The 19369-nt window shown below is 43.4% G+C and overlaps 1 pseudogene; it reads left to right on the top strand.

The window, feature by feature from the left end:
- Positions 1–16703, top strand: part of LOC125506868 (zinc finger protein 36 pseudogene) — a 31614-nt pseudogene extending 14911 nt beyond the window's left edge.
- Positions 16704–19369: the final 2666 nt, after the last annotated feature.

The raw sequence follows: 19369 nt of genomic DNA, 5'->3' as shown, positions 1-19369 counted from the left end.
CCAGCATAAGAGCATCTCCAACGGCAGCCGGCAAATTTCCTCCCGCTTCCTTCCGCGGAGGACGACATCAAATGCCAACAGCATACATTTTCACAACTCTAACCAACCAGATGAAATTCATGCAAACACGGACTGATTTCATATAAGCATGAAGGATTTCGTATAAAAAAGCCGGATCTTCATATACACATGATGGATTTCATTACATTTACATGAACTAAGCGGTGCCAATCTGGCTCTCTTGGTATAATTAATACTCCCTTCGTCCGGAAATACTTGTCCTAGAAATGGATGTTTCTAGACTTATTTTAGTTATAGATACATACAATTTATCAATTCTTAGAACAAAAATTTCCCGCCAGCTGGAGAGGGAGTACATAATCTAAATGGCCACCCGCGGATCCCTTTGTCTTCCTCATGTCCGGCAGACACTTTGCGGGGTCGACGAAGGTCCTCGGAAGAGACGAAGAAGCAAAGAAATCACCTGAATGCGCAGTCGTCGCCTCGGCGGTGGCCTTCATGGGACCCAAGTGGCGGCAGCCTCCCGTGTTCTACTTCTCCTCGATAATAGAAACGGACACAGCGAAGCTGGCCACTGACTCGTCGCTCTCCACGCACTCAGCTTCTATCTCTGCCTGCATGGCGTGCCGCAGGCATGCGAGGCGCGCTAGGACACGGCAGCGACGACGCCCGTACCAGTGTGCTCGCCGCTGTGCCGGCATGGAGCAACTCGCCACTCCTCATCGAGCTGAACTGGAGCGGCGAGTTGCTGAACCACGCGCTGCTACCTCTTGAGCACTGCGTTGGTTTTCCCTTGAAGAGGAAAGGGTGATGCACCAAAGTAGCGTAAGTATTTTCCTCAGTTTTTGAGAACCAAGGTATCAATCCAGTAGGAGGCCACACATGAGTCCCTCACACCTACACAAACAAATAAAATCCTCGCAAGCAACGCAATAAAGGGGTTGTCAATCCCTTCACGGTCACTTACGAAAGTGAGATCTAATAGATATGATAATATAATATTTTTGGTATTTTTATGATAAAGATGCAAAGTAAAGAAAGCAAAATAAATAGAAAATGAAATAGCTTGTTGACAGAAGATTAATATGATGGAAAATAGACCCGGGGCCATAGGTTTCACTAGTGGCTTCTCTCGAGAGCATAAGTATTACGGTGGGTAAACAAATTACTGTGGAGCAATTGACAGAAATGAGCATAGTTATGAGAATATCTAGGTATGATCATGTATATAGACATCACGTCCGAGACAAGTAGACCAACTCCTGCCTGCATCTACTACTATTAATCCACACATCGACCGCTATCCAACATGCATCTAGAGTATTAAGTTCAAAACAACAGAGTGACGCTTTAAGCAAGATGACATGATGTAGAGGGATAAACTCATGCAAGATGAAATAAAACCCATCTAGTTATCCTCGATGGCAACAATACAATACGTGCCTTGCTGCCCCTACTCTCACTTGGAAAGGACACCGCAAGATTGAACCCAATGCTAAGCACTTCTCCCATTGCAAGAAAGATCAATCTAGTAGGCCAAACCAAACTGATAATTCGAAGAGACTTGCAAAGATAACCAATCATACATAAAAGAATTCAGAGAACATTCAAATATTGTTCATAGATAAACTTGATCATAAACCCACAATTCATCGGTCTCAACAAACACACCGCAAAAGAAGATTACATCGAATAGATCTCCACAAGAGAGGGGGAGAACTTTGTATTGAGATCCAAAAAGAGAGAAGAAGCCATCTAGCTAATAACTATGGACCCGAAGGTATGAAGTAAACTACTCACACTTCAGCGAAGAGGCTATGGTGTTGATGTATAAGCCCTCCATGATCGATGCCCCCTCCGGCGGAGCTCCGAAAAAGGCCCCAAGATGGGATCTCATGGATACATAAAGTTATGGTGGTGGAATTAGGGTTTTGGCTCCCTATGTGGTAGTTTGGGGGTACATAGGTATATATAGGAGGAAGAAGTACGTCGGTGGGTCAACGTGGGCCCCACGAGGGTGGAGGGCACGCCTAGGTGGGGGGTAGGCGCGCCCCCCTACCTCGTGCCCTCCTAGTTGCTTTCTTGACGTAGGGTCCAAGTCCTCTGGATCATGTTCATTCCAAAAATCATGTTCCCAAAGGTTTCATTCCGTTTGGACTCCGTTTGATATTCTTTTTCTGCGGAACTCTGAAATAGGCAAAAAACAACAATTCTGGGCTGGGCCTCCGGTTAATAGGTTAGTCCCAAAAATAATATAAAAGTGTATAATAAAGCCCAATAATGTCCAAAACAGGATATAAGATAGCATGGAACAATCAAAAATTATAGATACGTTGGAGACGTATCAAGCATCCCCAAGCTTAATTCCTGCTCATCCTCGAGTAGGTAAATGATAAAAACATAATTTTTGATGTGGAATGCTACTTGGCATAATTTCCATGTAATTCTCTTAATTGTGGTATGAATATTCAGATCCGAAAGATTCAAGACAAAAGTTCAATATTGACATAGACATAATAATACTTCAAGCATACTAACTAAGCAATTATGTCTCTTCAAAATAACATGTCTAAAGAAAGTTATCCCGACAAAATCATATAGTTTGGCTATGCTCCATCTTCACCACACAAAGTATTTAAATCATGAACAACCCCGATAACAAGCCAAGCAATTGTTTCATACTTTTGGTGTTCTCAAACTTTTTCAATCTTTACGCAATACATGAGCGTGAGCCATGGACATAGCACTATAGGTGGAATAGAATGGTGGTTGTGGAGAAGACAAAAGGGGAGAAGATAGTCTCACATCAACTAGGCGTATCAACGGGCTATGGAGATGCCCATTAATAGATATCAATGTGAGTGAGTAGGGATTGCCATGCAACGGATGCACCAGAGCTATAAGTATATGAAAGCTCAACAAAAAGAACTAAGTGGGTGTGCATCCAACTCGCTTGCTCATGAAGACCTATGGCATTTTGAAGAAGCCCATTATTGGAATATACAAGCCAAGTTCTATAATGGAAAATTCCCACTAGTATATGAAAGTGATAACATAGGAGACTCTCTATCATGAAGATCATGGTGCTACTTTGAAGAAAAAGTGTGGAAAAAGGATAGTAGTATTGTCCCTTTCTATATATATGTATCTGGGCTACTTTGTTACTATTATTCTGTTACCCTTCTTGAACTAATGAATTCGAGGGGTTGAACTGTGAAAGTGCATTATATCGACTAGAGGGGGGTGAATAGGCGATTTTTATGAAATTCTTCACTGAGGAATTTGCTGGTGAGGAAATTCCTTAGCGAAGAACTACTAGCAGAGGAATAAGTACTCAAGAGTAAACATGACAGAATACAAGCATGGTCATCATGATGAAATGAAGACAGGCATAGAGTATAGGAAGCGTAAGCATAGGATAACACAGGATGAAGACAAACAAACTGAAGAAATTGACTGAGGAAATTGAGAAAGTCTTCAGTCAAAGTCTTCAAGCACAGATATGAACAAGCACACAACACAGTTATGAGGAAATGAACGAGTGGAGGAAATAGAACCAGTAAGCTTGATGAAGACAATGATTTGGTAGACCAGTTCCAACTGTTGTCTTAGTTGTACGTCTGGTTGGAGCGGCTGAGTATTTAAACTCGAGGACACACAGTCCCGGACACCCAGTCCAGAACATGCAGCTCAGGACACCCAGTCCTCACCGTATTCTCCTTGAACTAAGGACACATAGACCTCGTCCAATCACTCGTGGTAAGTCTTCAGGTGACTTCCGAACCTTCACAAACTTGGTCACTCGACGATCCACAATTCCTCTTGGATGCTCTAGACCATGACGCCTAACCGTCTGGAAGAAGCACAGTCTTAAAAGGTAACAAGCGTCGAATCCACGCAGGATCAATCTCTTCAGTGATGCTCAATCACTTGGGGTTTGTAGGTGTTTGGGTTTGGGTTTTTCCTCTTTTGATGATTTTCTCTCAAAGTCCTGTGAGGATGGGTTGCTCTCAAATGACAAGTGTTAGTTTCTCTCGGAGCAGCCAACCAGCTAGTGGTTGTAGGGGGCGGCTATTTATAGCCTAGGGAGCAGCCCGACATGATAAGACATAAATGCCCTTAAATGATATGACCGTTAGGTGGATAGATATTTTGGGACAGCTGGCTCATAGCACAGCAACGGTCGGAATTTTGAGTAGCAAAATCCTCAGGCCTATCATGTTCCTCACTGTGTAGGCAATCCGCACTGGCGAATTCCTAACTCCTCAGTCAGGACAAATTCCTCAGAGACCAGAAGAACTTCGTCTCTGTCACTGAAGAAATTGACTGAACTGTATGAGATTTCCAATGGCTTCACTCGAAGGGATTGGTAGGTGTAGGATTTTGAGTTGAGCATCACATGGAAAAATTTCCTTAGTATTTTCTCGACCCCCTTTAACAGTACGGTGTTTCCTATGACTCAAGAAAGAGAAAATGAAACTACGAAAACAAAAGTCTCCACGCTTCATGTTCCTCGAAAGAATACCAAGTCTTCAAGGTGACACCAATTTCTTCACTTTCAAAGTCTTCAGAAAGTCTTCAGAATACCAAAGTCTTCAGTCGAAGAACTTCATTTTTAGGGGTCGACTTTCTCTGTAAATATCAAACTCCTCATGGACTTATAGACCTGTGTACACTCACAAACGCATTAGTCCCTTAACCTATAAGTCTTCAATACACCAAAACCACTAAGGGGCACTAGATGCACTTACAATCTCCCCCTTTTTGGTGATTGATGACAATATAGGTTAAGTTTTCAACGGGGATAAACATATGAAGTGTTAGTACTATTACTGAGGAATTTGATTGCAAGATATAGAAGAACTCCCCCTAAATATGTGCATAGTGAGGAATTTGCTTTTGAAGCAATACACACTTGAAGAGTTGAATCATGGAGATCTCCCCCTATATCTTGTAATTCATACACGCATTTGACATATCACAATGAAGAATTTGAAATGCATGATGAAATATGGTGACTGATGTAATTCAGCATGCGTGCATTAGCATATATGAGGAATAAGCATGCAGAAAAACATATCAAAAGTATCAGAGCACCATCGGGTTTAAGTTTACAACTCGATCCAATAAAGTCTCAGAAGAACGAGAGGTGTAACATAACAAAAACACGCCCATATAGAAAGACCCGCTTGAAGACTAACTCAAAATTCTCCCCTTTGTCATCAAATGACCAAAAGGATCGAATATGAGGACTAACGCCCCTGAAGAATATGAAGTTGATGAAGGAGCGCCAGCGTTGTTGGGGTCGTTTGTTGTAGTAGGGCCTGCCGCAGTGTCGTCCAAGTCTTCATGTTCATCAGTGTCGCGCGATGAAGAATATGAGCTGGCCACCAGAGAAGGAACCTTGACCTTCTTGAATTTCTTCGGTGGAGGTGCAGACCAGTCAAAATCTTCTTTGAGACCCATTTGCTTCAGATCGTCTTCACCATACAGATGTGACAGGATTGCCCAGGTGCGACCGAAGACTTGATGGAGGTAGTAATGGTTTTTCTTCACTTCATTGTGTGTGGCAGTCATGTTGTGAAGAAGTGAACCAAACTGACGCTTAACCCATTTGTGATTTCGATCCACCTTCTGGTGAAGGCTAAGCAGAAGTTCACGGTCAGTCATCACGCGCGGAGCAGTGGCTTGAGGAGTGGACTTCGGTGCATTGGCAGAGTCATCATTGGTGGAATAAAAGCAGCTTTGCGAAATTGACCATCCAATGGACGAATGCCTTCATCTATTATAGCTGGTGCCTTGCCCTTTCCATCAACTGAGGAATATGTCTGCTTGAGGACTTCAATTGGAGGCAAGTAGCTGATGTGATTCTGGAAATCAGCTTTGTAGTTGAGTGAAGACCTTGTCCTGAGGAATCTCATAATCCAAGGTGCATAAGGCTTCAGCTCAAACGGAGACAGTGCAACATTTGCCATAGTCCTCATGAAGAAATCGTGATAATTGACAGGAATGCCATGAACGATGTTGAATACCAGATTCTTCATGATGCCAACAATTTCCTCATCAGATGAGTCGTGGCCTTTGATAGGACTGATTGTCCTCGTAAGAATACGATAGACAGTTCTTGGCACATAAAGCAATTCCTTCACGAGGAATTTGGTTCTTGGTGCTTGAACTGACTTCAAAGGTTTCATCAGCACCTGCATGTAATGATGTGTGAGCTCAGGTTCACTGTAGATGCAGTGAGCTTCTTCAAGGGGAGGACTGAGTGGTAGAGAAGGAAGCAATTCAGAGGCTGGTGCAGTGTAGTGAGTGTTTTCAGGCATCCAGTCCAGCACCCATGAATTCACATCTTCAGCATCGCCTGTGATGTGCGGCGTTGCATAGAATTGAAGAATCAGTTCTTCATTCCAATCGCAGATGTCAGAGCAAAAGTTTAGTAGTCCAGCGTCGTGAAGAACATTGAGGACTGGTGCGAAGCACGGCAGAGATTCCATATCCACATGAGGAATGTGCTCATGGTAGAAGATTTTCTCTTTGTTGAAAAGCACTGAGGAATATAAATTGGCTTGACTAGCAGTCCAGAAATGCCTCTTCCTAATGCGAGCAGAGTTATATGGGTTGTAATCTTCGAAGAATACGTGCTCGCCGAAGAAATCATCAGCCTTGAACTTCTGCTTGCGTGAGAATGGATCCTTTGGCTTCGGCAGAGGAGTGTCAGTGAGTTGCATCACGACCTCAGGAACCTCAATTGCAGGTTCTTCAGGCTGAGGAATTTCTGGTTCCTTCTCAGTGGCAGTCTGCGTCTTTAGTTGTTCAACAGCTGCATTTTCTTTAGCGCTAGTGGCTGGAATTTCCTCATGTACAGATGCAGTGGGGTGAGTTTCTTCAGAGCCCATTTGAACAGTTGGTGCAGGCGACTGAGGTATTTGCTGCAGCGGTGTGAAGATTGGAGAGTTTGGATGCTGACTTTCCCAGAATTCATCACTCATTACTGGTGTGGAGCAGCCAACATCCACATCTTCATCTTCCATTTCTTCAACGCCAGCCTCTTCAACTGTGAACTGAGGCATGGGCGAGGAGATGACAGGTGTTGAAGGGATCGCATCCACTTCAATATCTTCATCAATCTGCTCTGATGAAGCAGCAGAAGGAGTTTCTTCATCAGATCCGCTGGGGATCACATATTCTTCATCAAAAGGAACAAGGTCATTTGATGGCCTGGTGGAGATGGGAACAGCATCAATGGGATTTGCAAATGAACTTGTCATAGGCTTCATCTTCTTCGCAGCTGAAGAATCTGAAGTAGCTAATGCTTTCCTTTTCTTCACTGCAGCACGCTCTGCAGCCTTGGTCTTCTTCACATCTGATGTAGATGGAAGGATTGGAGTTGAAGTTGGCGCAGGAGCAGCTGAGGAATCTGGTTGATTTTATTCAGGCACAACTGATGCAGTTGCCCTGATTTCTTCATTTTCTTTAGGCGCACCACTAGTGGGTGCCCTGGCAATTTCTTTAGCGGCTGGAATGCAGTCATCAGCCCTGGAACTCACATTTTCTTCAGCAGCCTGATTTTCATCAGCGGTGCTGGCATGTTCTTCAGTCGGCTGAGCAGATGCTTCAGCCTGAGGAATTTCCTGTTGCGTTGGGGCTGCAACATTTGTGGTGATCTGTTCTGTTATCTTCACAAATCTGACTTTGGCTCCCAGCTAGTCAGCATAATAGCGATCAAATTCATCACTCAGTTTCTTGATTTCTGATTGGAGAGTGACAAGTTCTTTAGGTGAAAGCTTCAGAACGTTTTGCTTCAGAAAACGCTCTTTCTTGTACTGCGCTTTCTTCACTCTCCTCCCCTGTTCAAATTTCCATTTCTCTTCTTGTATGAAATGCGTCAGCATGTGACTTTGACCAGGAGTTAGTTTGAAATCAGGCATGGGAGTGTTGGGGTCCTTGTGCCATACATCAATGTACTCGAGGATCAACTTGGGATCCAAAAGCAGTGACACATTTGTTCCCTTGGCTCTAGCGGCCCTGACTTGCCTGTCTCTGATGATTTCTGCAAGTTCATCATCAGCAGCTTCGTCTTCATCAGATGGCATTTGGAAAGCGACTTGCTTCTTTTGAGGACTTGGGCGAGGACCTCGTCCAGCAGTGGCCTTCGTCTTCAGTAGTGAGGGGCCAGCTGAGGAACTTGGTGCAGCTGAGGAAATAGCTGAGACACCTGAAGCAATGGAGATACCTGCAGTCCTTTGGCACGAGGCGAGATGCACAGGTGCTGAGGATTTAGTCGGAGCTACCGAGGACTTTGGCGGAGGAGCTGAGGACTTTTGAGGAATAGGAGCAGCATGAGGAATTTGCCGTGAGGGCTTTGAGGATTCTGGCTGTCAGGGCATTGGTGAGGAACTTGGCATTGAGGGCACTGTTGGTGAAGCACTTGGCTTGCGTGCAGGCTTCTTTGACATAGCCTTCTTCGGCTTGACAGTAGAGGCCTCAGCAGAGGCAGCAGCAGCAGAGTCTTCATTGAATTTCCTCACTGCTTCTCTGGCTTGCTTAGCCAACTTGGCTTGGCGCTTGGCCCATTCATCAGGATAGTCCTCACCGCGCTTGAGGCTGGTGGGATCTGCTATTTGGCCAGGTGCCAATGGAGCTCTTGGGCATGGAGGATTGAGTGCGAATTTCTTCATGTACTTTGGAGTTACATATCTGTACTCCCTCCATTCTCTTGCCCATCTCCTTTCTATCCTCTGTATGCGCACCTTGCGCTGATTTTTGTCCTCTTTTCCAAACTTGGCCTCATCAGGAGTGCAGTAGTCTTTGTATATGTCCACAGGGATTTCAAAGGCAGTCATGACCTCAGGCTTCTTTCCTCCTTTCTATGGCCTTTTACCATCAGCCATTTTCTTCAGTTGATGAATTTGAACAATCGAATTCTCTGAAGAAGAATGCAACTTTTCTTTGAGGAACGCTGCAAATGAGTTAAGTTGATGAGAACCTAGTGATTCAGCAGCTGACATGAGTACCTGTGAACAGAGTATAGTTGCGAGGAATTTGGAGAGGTCATATGCGTTCTCAGAAGGTTTTGTAAAAAGAACAAGTTTGAGGAATTTGACCAGATGAGTCTTGAAGAATTTCACTAAGCATTCTTTGTCTTAGGTTCCAGAGATGTGTAGATTAAAAATCCACACATTTGAGGAATCTTGAAGAAAAACATGTCTTAGAGAAACGAATCAAGAACGGATAATATGTGAGGTGTTTCAGTGTGTGTAGATATGAAGAAAAACAACTTTGAAGATTTTGTAGATAATCATTTGAATCAACGAGGGAAGTAAAAGTAACTTTTAATTACCCTGCACGAAGAACACGACGAACTGGAGTGAGGAGATGTGAAGTTCGTCTGTGCAGATCTTCCATGCCCTAACTTGGCGGAGGAAGACGGCTACGGCGGCGGCAAAGTGAAGATTTCCGCGGTCGGCGCGAGTACGTCGGCGATGAGGTCGAGGCAGTGAAGCTCTTCCTCACCAGCGGTGATGAAGTAGCAGCGGCGCTAGGGTTTGAGAAGCTCGAGCTGGAGAGAGATTGAGCAGAGTAAAGGAAGTCAGGAAGGGAAGGAGGGGTATTTATAGCCACGGTGAAAAACTGCTCGCCCGAAGAAATTGGACGAACGTGCCCCTGACCCTTCTCATTCGCATGACATGTGTCACCCACGTAGTGAGAGGTGAAGATCGTGTTAGATCGTGGGTGAGTGGATAAGTATATCGTGGGATGCGGAACGGTTTGAGCGGCGAAGCCGAAAATTTAGATAAGATAGTTTTTAAAGTTTCGTTCGCAATTTCTTCAGCTGTCAAGGACACAGTGAAGATTTTGAACGAGTTTCAAATAGAACGTACGTGAAGAATTTGTGAACATATTGGGTTGAGTATAGCATAGAGGGGAAGGGTCCGATCACATTCACTTAGAAGAAAAACCAACTTGAAGAATTAGCAATAAGTGAATGTTGTAGAGGACATAAACTCATATATATATATAGTCAATGAACAAAGACGTCGAAAACAGTGAAGACAATGCAAAGTTGAAGAATATGAACAATTGAGGAATTTCAACTTTTGGTGGTGGCGTGACCCACCATATAAGAATGATTTTCTCAGACACCGCGTACAATTATCGTAGGGTTCTGAGAATCAAATTCTTCATTAATTTCTTCACACTAAGAGTGTTATTCTTCATTGACTGAAGAAAAACGTTTCTTCATGTGTTGCACATCTAAGTCATCAATTTTGCATAAGTGTTAGGATGAGTGTCCTTTTCAAAGAACATTCGAAGATTCTAGGATATTTAGCTCACACCGCAAATTGCTAAATCTCTTCTCATCCAAGGGCTTTGTGAAGATATCGGCTAGCTGTTCTCCAGTCTTCACATGCTCAATAGAAATGTCGCCCTCCAACACATGATCACGAAGAAAATGATGACGAATCTGAATGTGCTTTGTCTTCGAGTGTTGAACTGGGTTGTGAGCAATCTTGATGGCACTCTCATTGTCACAGCAGAGAGGCACATTCTTCATGTTGACGTCGTAGTCCTTGAGAGTTTGCTTCATCCATAGCAATTGAGCACAGCAAGAACCAGCGGTAATATACTCAGCTTCAGCGATAGATAGTGATACGCAGTTCTATTTCTTCGAGGACCAACAGACCAAAGATCGTCCGAGGAAATGACATGTACCAGATGTTGACTTGCGGTCCACACGATCACCAGCATAGTCAGAGTCAGAATATCCAATGAGATCAAAAGCCGAGCCCTTGGGGTACCATAATCCAAGTGTTTGTGTATGAGCTAGATATCGAAGAATATGCTTCACAGCCTTATGGTGTGATTCCTTCGGTGCAGCTTGAAATCGGGCACACATGCAAACACTAAGCATTATATCTGGCCTAGATGCAGATAAGCACAATAAAGAGCCAATCATGGAGCGGTATACCTTATGATCAAAGTCGATACCATTTTCATCAGTGCACAGATGGCCATTTGTGGGCATAGGAATTTTGACGCCTTTGCAATCTTGCATGCCAAATTTCCTCAGTACATCCTTGAGGTATTTCTCCTGAGATATGAATATGCCATTGCGTTGTTGACGACTTTGAAGACCTAAGAAGAATTTCAGCTCTCCCATCATAGACATTTGATATTCTTCACTCATCATATAGGCAAATTCATCACTATAACGTTGGTCAGTACAGCCAAAGATAATATCATCAACATATATTTGGCACACAAACATTCACCATCATAAGATTTAGTGAAAAGAGTAGGGTCGAGTGAACCGGGTTTGAAGCCTTTCGTCAAGAGGCCATAGAGGGCCTTGTTGAGTCTGAAGACTTTGTCAGGATTCTTTGGATCTTCAAAACCTGGGGGTTGAGCAACATATACTTCTTCCTTAAGCTTACCATTGAGGAATGCACTTTTCACATCCATTTGATATAAAGTGATATCATGATGGTTAGCATAAGCAAGTAATATGCGAATAGCCTCAAGTCTAGCAACAGGTGCAAAAGTTTCATCGAAATCAATTCCTTCAACCTGTGTGTAGCCTTGAGCTACGAGCCGTGCCTTATTCCTCACCACAAGGCCGTTTTCATCTTGCTTGTTGCGGTAGATCCACTTTGTGCCAATGATATTGTGCTTGCGAGGATCTGGACGTTTGACCAGTTCCCAGACATTGTTGAGCTCGAACTGATGTAATTCTTCTTGCATGGCCTGAATCCACTCAGGCTCCAGAAATGCTTCATCTACCTTAGTGGGCTCTGTAATAGAGACAAAAGCATAGTGCCCACAAAAGTTAGATAAATGTGAAGCTTTTGAGCGTGTGAGAGGACCTGGCGCTTTGATGTCATTGGTGATCTTTTCAACTTGCACTTCTTTTGCAATACGAGGATGAGTTGGTTGCCGTTGAAGAATTTGATCAGCGTTTTCTTCAGCACCATTTTCTTCAGCATTTTCTTCAGGTGCATTAGCTCGACATTCTTCATGTTCTGTAATGAATTCTTCAGCGGATTCTTCAGTAGGAATGACATCCTCAGTAGCCTTGAACTTGATTGTTTCCTCAGGTGCTAGTTCATCTATCACAGTAGGTAGGTGCTCTCTTTGCGAGCCATTAGTTTCGTCGAACCGCACATCTACAGTTCCAACAACCTTGTGAAGAACGTTGTTGAAGACTCTGTAGGTGTGCGAGTCCTTTCCGTAACCAAGCATAAAACCTTCATGTGCTTTCGGTGCAAATTTTGAGTTGTGATGAGGATCTCTAATCCAACATTTAGCACCGAAGACTTTGAAATAACTTACATTCGGTTTCTTATCAGTGAGGAGTTCATAGGCTGTCTTCTTGAAGAATTTGTGAAGATATACTCAATTTCATCTGATAATAGAACAGATAAAGCAGTATGAGGATGTGAGAAATGAAAATTCATTTCTTCATGAATAGCTTGCGTCCTTTCAAGCATACTCAGGTCTCCAACAAATTCTTCAGACGATTACATACGTCTGGAGACCCGACCCTGTAGAAGAGATTAGTTCCTTTTCTTCACCACCCACATCTGAAGGGGTGGCAAAGAGTTCATCATTCTGCGAGCTCCATACGAGAAGGATGGCATAGAAGCCAGTCCATTTCGTTTCACATAAGATGGGTTAGAGTAAGCATAAGAGTAAGAAGAGAAATTCTTCGAGGACTTATGGACATAATGATTTGAAGAATAATGCACATATCCATAATCCTTAGATCTTCCCTGCGAAACATACAGGTTAGCATGATGATGTTCATATGAGGACTTTGATCCATATGAGGAATATGATCCATGTGAGGAGTTTGGTCCGTATGAGGACTTGGATCCGTATGAAGAATTTGATCTAGGGTTCCTATTCTTCACAGGTGGCGTCATGATGACATTCACCTGAAGATTTTCAAGGCATCTTTTGGGAACCCAGATTTTCTTCATAGGGGAGCCATTCCTGCAATTAGTGCCAACATATCTAGCAAATACTTCACCATTCTGATTTTTGAACAGTTTATAGTTGGAGTCAAATGACTCATCATCAGAATGAGGAGATTCACATGCAAATCCAGATAAGTTAGATGGATCAACTGGAAGTCCCTTTGTAGCAACCCATGTAGTTTTGGGGTACTGCTCAGGCTTCCAATATGTACCATCAGCATTGAGTTTCCTCTCAAAGGCAATACCCTCTTTCCTAGGGTTCCTATTGAGGATCTGCTTTTTAAGCACATCACAAAGAGTCTGATGCCCTTTGAGGCTTTTGTACATGCCTGTCATGTACAATTCCTTCAGCCCTGCATCATTAGTGATACTAGCAATGTCCTCAGATGAGGAATTAGTGATAGCAGAGGCATGTGAAGAATTTGAAACATTAGCAGCATTTGAACATTCAGGTGAAGAATTAGCAGATTCATGTTCAATGCACTTCAAGCATGGAGGAACAAATTCTTCCTGAGAAGTGCTGATTTGTTGAGCAAGTAATGAATCGCGCTCCTTCTAAAAATCTTCATAACTCACTCTTACCTTCTCAAGGTCTTGCTTTCTTTGAAGAAATTCATAAGAAAGCTTCTCATGATCCGATAAGAGAGTGTTATGATGACTTTGAAGTTTGTCAAGCTTGGACTGAAGTCTCTAAAGATTTTCAGTTAAAGTTTCAGTGCGATCCATTTCTTCACCCAACATATCATCACTTTTGTCTAGCATGTTTTGAACCTTTTCTAAGGTCTTTTGTTGTTTAGTGGCAATATAAACAAGCTTTATATAGCTAGGTTCAAAATCATCATCAGATTCATCATCACTAGACTCGGATGAGGAACATTCGGTTACTTTGGCACCTTTTGACATGAGGCATGGTGCAGAAGATGATGGTTCGGGTTCAAAAGTCATCATTTTGAGCGATTCCTTGAAATCCTCAAACCAGGGATCATGACAAGTTCGATGACCTTCATAGACGTCAGAGATTCGGTCCCAGATAAGCTTCGCATTGCAAAGATGCATAATGCGCGACAATTCATCTCTGGATAGGCAGGAACAGATGATATCCTTCGCCATGATGTCAAGTCGAGTGTACTTGTGAATATCATCAGTGTCCGCCATCTTGCATAGATCGGTCAGACCACTCTCAGTGACGGTCCACAGCTCGATGTTCATCGCCATGAGGCGCTTCTTCATCATGGCCTTCCACTTGGGATACTCGTGACCGTCAAATATGGGGCATGTCACTTTGTTCATACCTGCGGTCGACATAACTAAAACTCCAGGCGGTTAAACCAAAATCACACAGAACAAGGGAGTACCTTGCTCTAATACCAATTGAAAGTGCGTTATATCGACTAGAGGGGGGTGAATAGGCGATTTTTATGAAATTCTTCACTGAGGAATTTGCCGGTGTGGAAATTCCTTAGCGAAGAACTACTAGCAGCGGAATAAGTACTCAAGAGTAAACACGACAGAATACAAGCATGGTCATCATGATGAAATGAAGACAGGCACAAAGTATAGGAAGTGTAAGCACATGATAACACAGGATGAAGACAAACAGACTGAAGAAATTGAACTGAGGAAATTGAGAAAGTCTTTAGTCAAAGTCTTCAAGCATAGATATGAACAAGCACACAACACAGTTATGAGGAAATGAAAGAGTTGAGGAAATAGAACCAGTAAGCTAGATGAAGACAATGATTTGGTAGACCAGTTCCAACTGCTCTCTCAGTTGTACGTCTGGTTGGAGCGGCTGAGTATTTAAACTCGAGGACACACAGTCCCGGACACCCAGTCCTGAACACGCAGCTCACGACACCCAGTCCTCACCATATTCTCCTTGAACTAAGGTCACACAGACCTCGTCCAATCACTCGTGGTAAGTCTTCATGTGACTTCCGAACCTTCACAAACTTGGTCACTCGGCGATCCACAATTCCTCTTGGATGCTCTAGACCATGATGCCTAACCGTCTGGAAGAAGCACAGTCTTCAAAGGTAACAAGCGTCGGATCCACGTAGGATCAATCTCTTCAGTGATGCTCAATCACTTGGGGTTTGTAGGTGTTTGGGTTTGGGTTTTTCCTCACTTGATGATTTTCTCTCAAAGTCCTCGGAGGATGGGTTGCTCTCAAATGACAAGTGTCAGTTTCTCTCGGAGCAGCCAACCAGCTAGTGGTTGTAGGGGGCGGCTATTTATAGCCTAGGGAGCAGCCCAACATGATAAGACATAAATGCCCTTCAATTATATGACCATTAGGTGGATAGATATTTTGGGACAGCTGGTGCATAGCACAGCAACGGTCGGAATTTTGAGTACCAAAATCCTCAGGGCTATCATGTTCCTCACTGTGTAGGTAATCCGCACTGGCGAATTCCTAACTCCTCAGTCAGGACAAATTCCTCAGAGACCAGAAGAACTTCGTCTCTGTCACTGAAGAAATTGATTGAACTGTATGAGATTTCCAATGGCTTCACTCGAAGGGATTGGTAGGTGTAGGATTTTGAGTTGAGCATCACATGGAAATTTTTCCTTAGTATTTCCTCGACCCCCTTTAACAGTATGGTGTTTCCTATGACTCAAGAAAGAGAAAATGAAACTACGAAAACAAAAGTCTTCACGCTTCATGTTCCTCGAAAGAATACCAAGTCTTCAAGGTCACACCAATTTCTTCACTTTCAAAGTCTTCAGAAAGTCTTCAGAATACCAAAGCCTTCAGTCAAAGAACTTCATTTGTAGGGGTCGACTTTCTCTGTAAATATCAAACTCCTCATGGACTTATAGACCTGTGTACACTCACAAACGCATTAGTCCCTTAACCTATAAGTCTACAATACACCAAAATCACTAAGGGGCACTAGATGCACTTACAAACTGATGCTCTCATTTTTGTCGAACTGATCGTCTTCTTTATGAACTGATGCACTCGGTTTGGACCTATGTTACCGGACTCATGGCATTTTCATCCCCGCAATGCAGTCGCCACAGTTGCCGCCGCCATCGAGGAGCTCTAGCTGCTCGCCCTGAGGGCTTTCACGGGCGCCGACTCCATGTCCGGCACGGCGGCCTCGCGGGCGGCAGAGCGCATGCCGCCGTGTCACGAGCAGGTGACGGTCCGCGGGATGGTGGCGGACTAGACCGACCTCTCCCTCTCCCTTTCCCTGGTTCCCACCGCCACGACGGCGCTCAACAAGGACAACTACCTCGCCATCTGCCTCACCGCGCTCGCCGCCACCAGCAAGGAGCAGCAGGCGAGCGCGTGGAACCCGTCCCCTACCCGGGCTTAGGAGCTGCGGTTCAGCTGCGCAGTCTGCGGGAAGGAGTTTGCATCGTACCAGGCGATCGACGGGCACAAGTCCAGCCACCACAAGCCGGTGCCCACTAGAGAGTGCTGCATTGCCGCGCAGGCGTCCACGGGCGATGGGTCAGAGCAGGGGCTTCACGACCGAGCAGGCGCTCAGAGGGCACAAGCACTGCCACTACTGGGATGGCACCTCCATTTCCATGTCCGTGTCCGTCTCCGTGTCGGCATCCTCTGCCGTGCTGAGGAACTTCGACCTAAACCTGCTGTCGATGCCGAAGAACGTAGGGGTGAAGAGGTGGGACGAGGACGAGGAGGTGCAGAGCCCTCTCCCCACCAAGAAGCTGAGTCTTTTGCTATAAAAGAAGGAGAGATGGCCAATGGTCAACCACCCCTTGATTAATTTGTTCATTTGTTGAATTCGATTAGGTATCACCATGATTTGTTGATTTGTTGTATTTATAAGGACACAAAGAAATTAAAACTATGGGCTTAATTCCATTTCCATGCTCCAACGCCCTTCTCTGATCTCTCTGTGTCCATGTTGAGCCGCGCTTCCCGATTTTCCTGGGTCGCTGCTGTACTATCAGAATAACTGAAACTTTGGCATTGCTCGCAAGACCGTAGCACCAGGGTTGCGGTCACTGACTGAACCTAGCTAGTCTGCATTTTTTTTGTTCTTGATGAGAAAGATATTTACAATTGATTTCGTAGTCGCAATCGGTCTTCAATTTAATTGACGATTTGGTGGTGAAACTAAACACTTTTAGGTGCTGATGATCAACTACAAGCTAATCTATCCAAGTGGGACTGCCACTGCCATCCTCATAAATGGTTCCACACACCTCAAGGAGATAAGAATGCAAGGTCCGACCCTTTTTATTTTTCATTTCCTTTGCATGAAAAGGACATCTTCTTATTCCCAGCTACGATGAATCAAATCGTGTTTTAACTCTGTAAAAATGCTTTAGAAACGGATGGCCCGGACTGATTTAGAATTTCTTTCAACCTTTACCGCAACAGGCAGCAGGTCCGTGGGATTCCTCAAGTACTTTGGGATCAGCTTCTTCTGGAGCTTCTTCTAGTAGTTCTACACCGACGGCGGCGTCTGAGGCTTCCTCCATTTTCCCACCTTCGGGCTAAAAGCCTGGAAGTAAACGTGACGCCTATATGACTTCTTTTTTTTCTCTCGCTAAACAATTTTTAAGTTTCGGTGGTTGAAAAATGAAAATGCATGAGAGAGTTCACCATTTTAAATCCTCAATGATTCTGTCGCCAAATTTTTCTTCGACTTCAGCCTGACGTATGTTGGCACCGGGATGATCTGCTCGCACCTCGTCAACCTCTCCCTCCTCTTCGGCGTCGTCCTCTCTTGGGGTGTAATGTGGCCGCTCATGAGCAAGTAGGAGGGGAAGTGGTACTCAGCCAAGGCGTCTGCCAGTAGCATGACAGGCCTTTCAACGGTTTACGATATCATCGTCCCCGAACTTGCATCATTTGTATCGTTAAACTGATGACATTTTTTATAAAAGAAAATTGTTTTGTTTCTTTTTAACTCACATTTCTTGCAATGATGTTCTGGACTTCTTTTGTTTTGCCACTTGAACTTTTACCAACTTGAATTACCGCGTATGGATGAGCACTTGAACTTATAGAAGTGAAAGTTTTTGGTTTTAAATTCATATTTGTTTCCTTTTCCGAACTTATGGTATCATCATTATCGAACCTGCATGGTTTGTGTAGCTGAACTAAAATAATTTTTTACCCAAATAAATGTGTTGTGTTTTTTGTTTGAGCATAATTTCCTCGGTTCCATTGACGGACTTCCTCAAATTTCATAGACAAACTGACTGTGTTTTATTTTTTGAACTTACATGCTAGTAATAATTAAACATTCCCATACGATTTTTTCACTATTCATGGCATCAACCGAAATAGGCAGGAGAGAGCACTATCGAACTGATCATTGTTTTTTATTCATACTGATCAATGTTTTTAATTCATACAAATTTTCCTTTCTTGCAGAAACATCTAACTGTTATGTACACTTTCTTTAAGAAGTAGCAATCAAATCATCTGACAAAAAATCTGAATTTGCAATTAGTGCTATGTGTACAGATTTCATTTTTCGATCTTTCTCATTGTCTACGTCATGTACTTCATCCTCAACCTGTTGGTGTCCTTCGTTCTAGTGATCGGCGGCGTCATAGTGTGCTAGTGATCAGCGTCCGTCCAAACCTCTCTTGTGCTACAGTACAAAGAGAAACAAAATAGTGAGAGAAAAGAGCTGTAGATTGAAACAAATTAGAGGTGAGCTACAAAAACATTAAATTATTCTAATAAATTCCTATGGTCAGTAATATCCATAGTGAAGCTTGGTTCTATATAGTACTGATCAGTACTAGTATTTTTGTAAGTCCTAATGATCAGTACTGCTACTTTTGTCTTACTAATGAGCACTCGTACTGATCTAGCTAACACAGCGAATTTTTCATCTAGTGGACTTTTTAACATTATATTAGAAAACGTGAGATACAAAATAAACAACTAGATTAGAATAGAAGCATTGGCTTATATTAGAAACGATGAGCTCGAAAATAAACAACCAGATGCGAATTTGCTTCAAGTCAGGTTTACTGTTTGTGAATTTGATGCATGTTGCACTATAGGACTGCTACGGGTTTGCAAGTTGGACATGAGTACTTTTAAATTGTTTGCATTGTTTAGTGCCAAAATCCTCACCACAAAAGAACACATCTGCATTACACATATAGCAAAACTGAACTTTCTACGTCTACTATTGTTTTTATAGAGTGGACTTATGTTTTGTTATGTACTTGAACTATTAAAGTTTTTGAAAATTGCCACTATCACACTTGTTATACTTGAAAACTCTAGCCAGACTAGGAAGCCCCCAAATCCCACACAACAAGGCATGTTATATGTATTTTTTCACGAGCTGATGATTGTTCATGTACTGAAACTGAGAGCACCTAGTTTGTGTTTCAGGAATTAAAATAGACGTCCT

Source organism: Triticum urartu, chromosome 5A (assembly GCF_056163025.1).
Source record: "Triticum urartu cultivar PI428250 chromosome 5A, HENAU_Tu73, whole genome shotgun sequence".
Classification (NCBI taxonomy): domain Eukaryota; kingdom Viridiplantae; phylum Streptophyta; class Magnoliopsida; order Poales; family Poaceae; genus Triticum; species Triticum urartu.
This window is presented reverse-complemented; position numbering and strand designations above follow the sequence as displayed.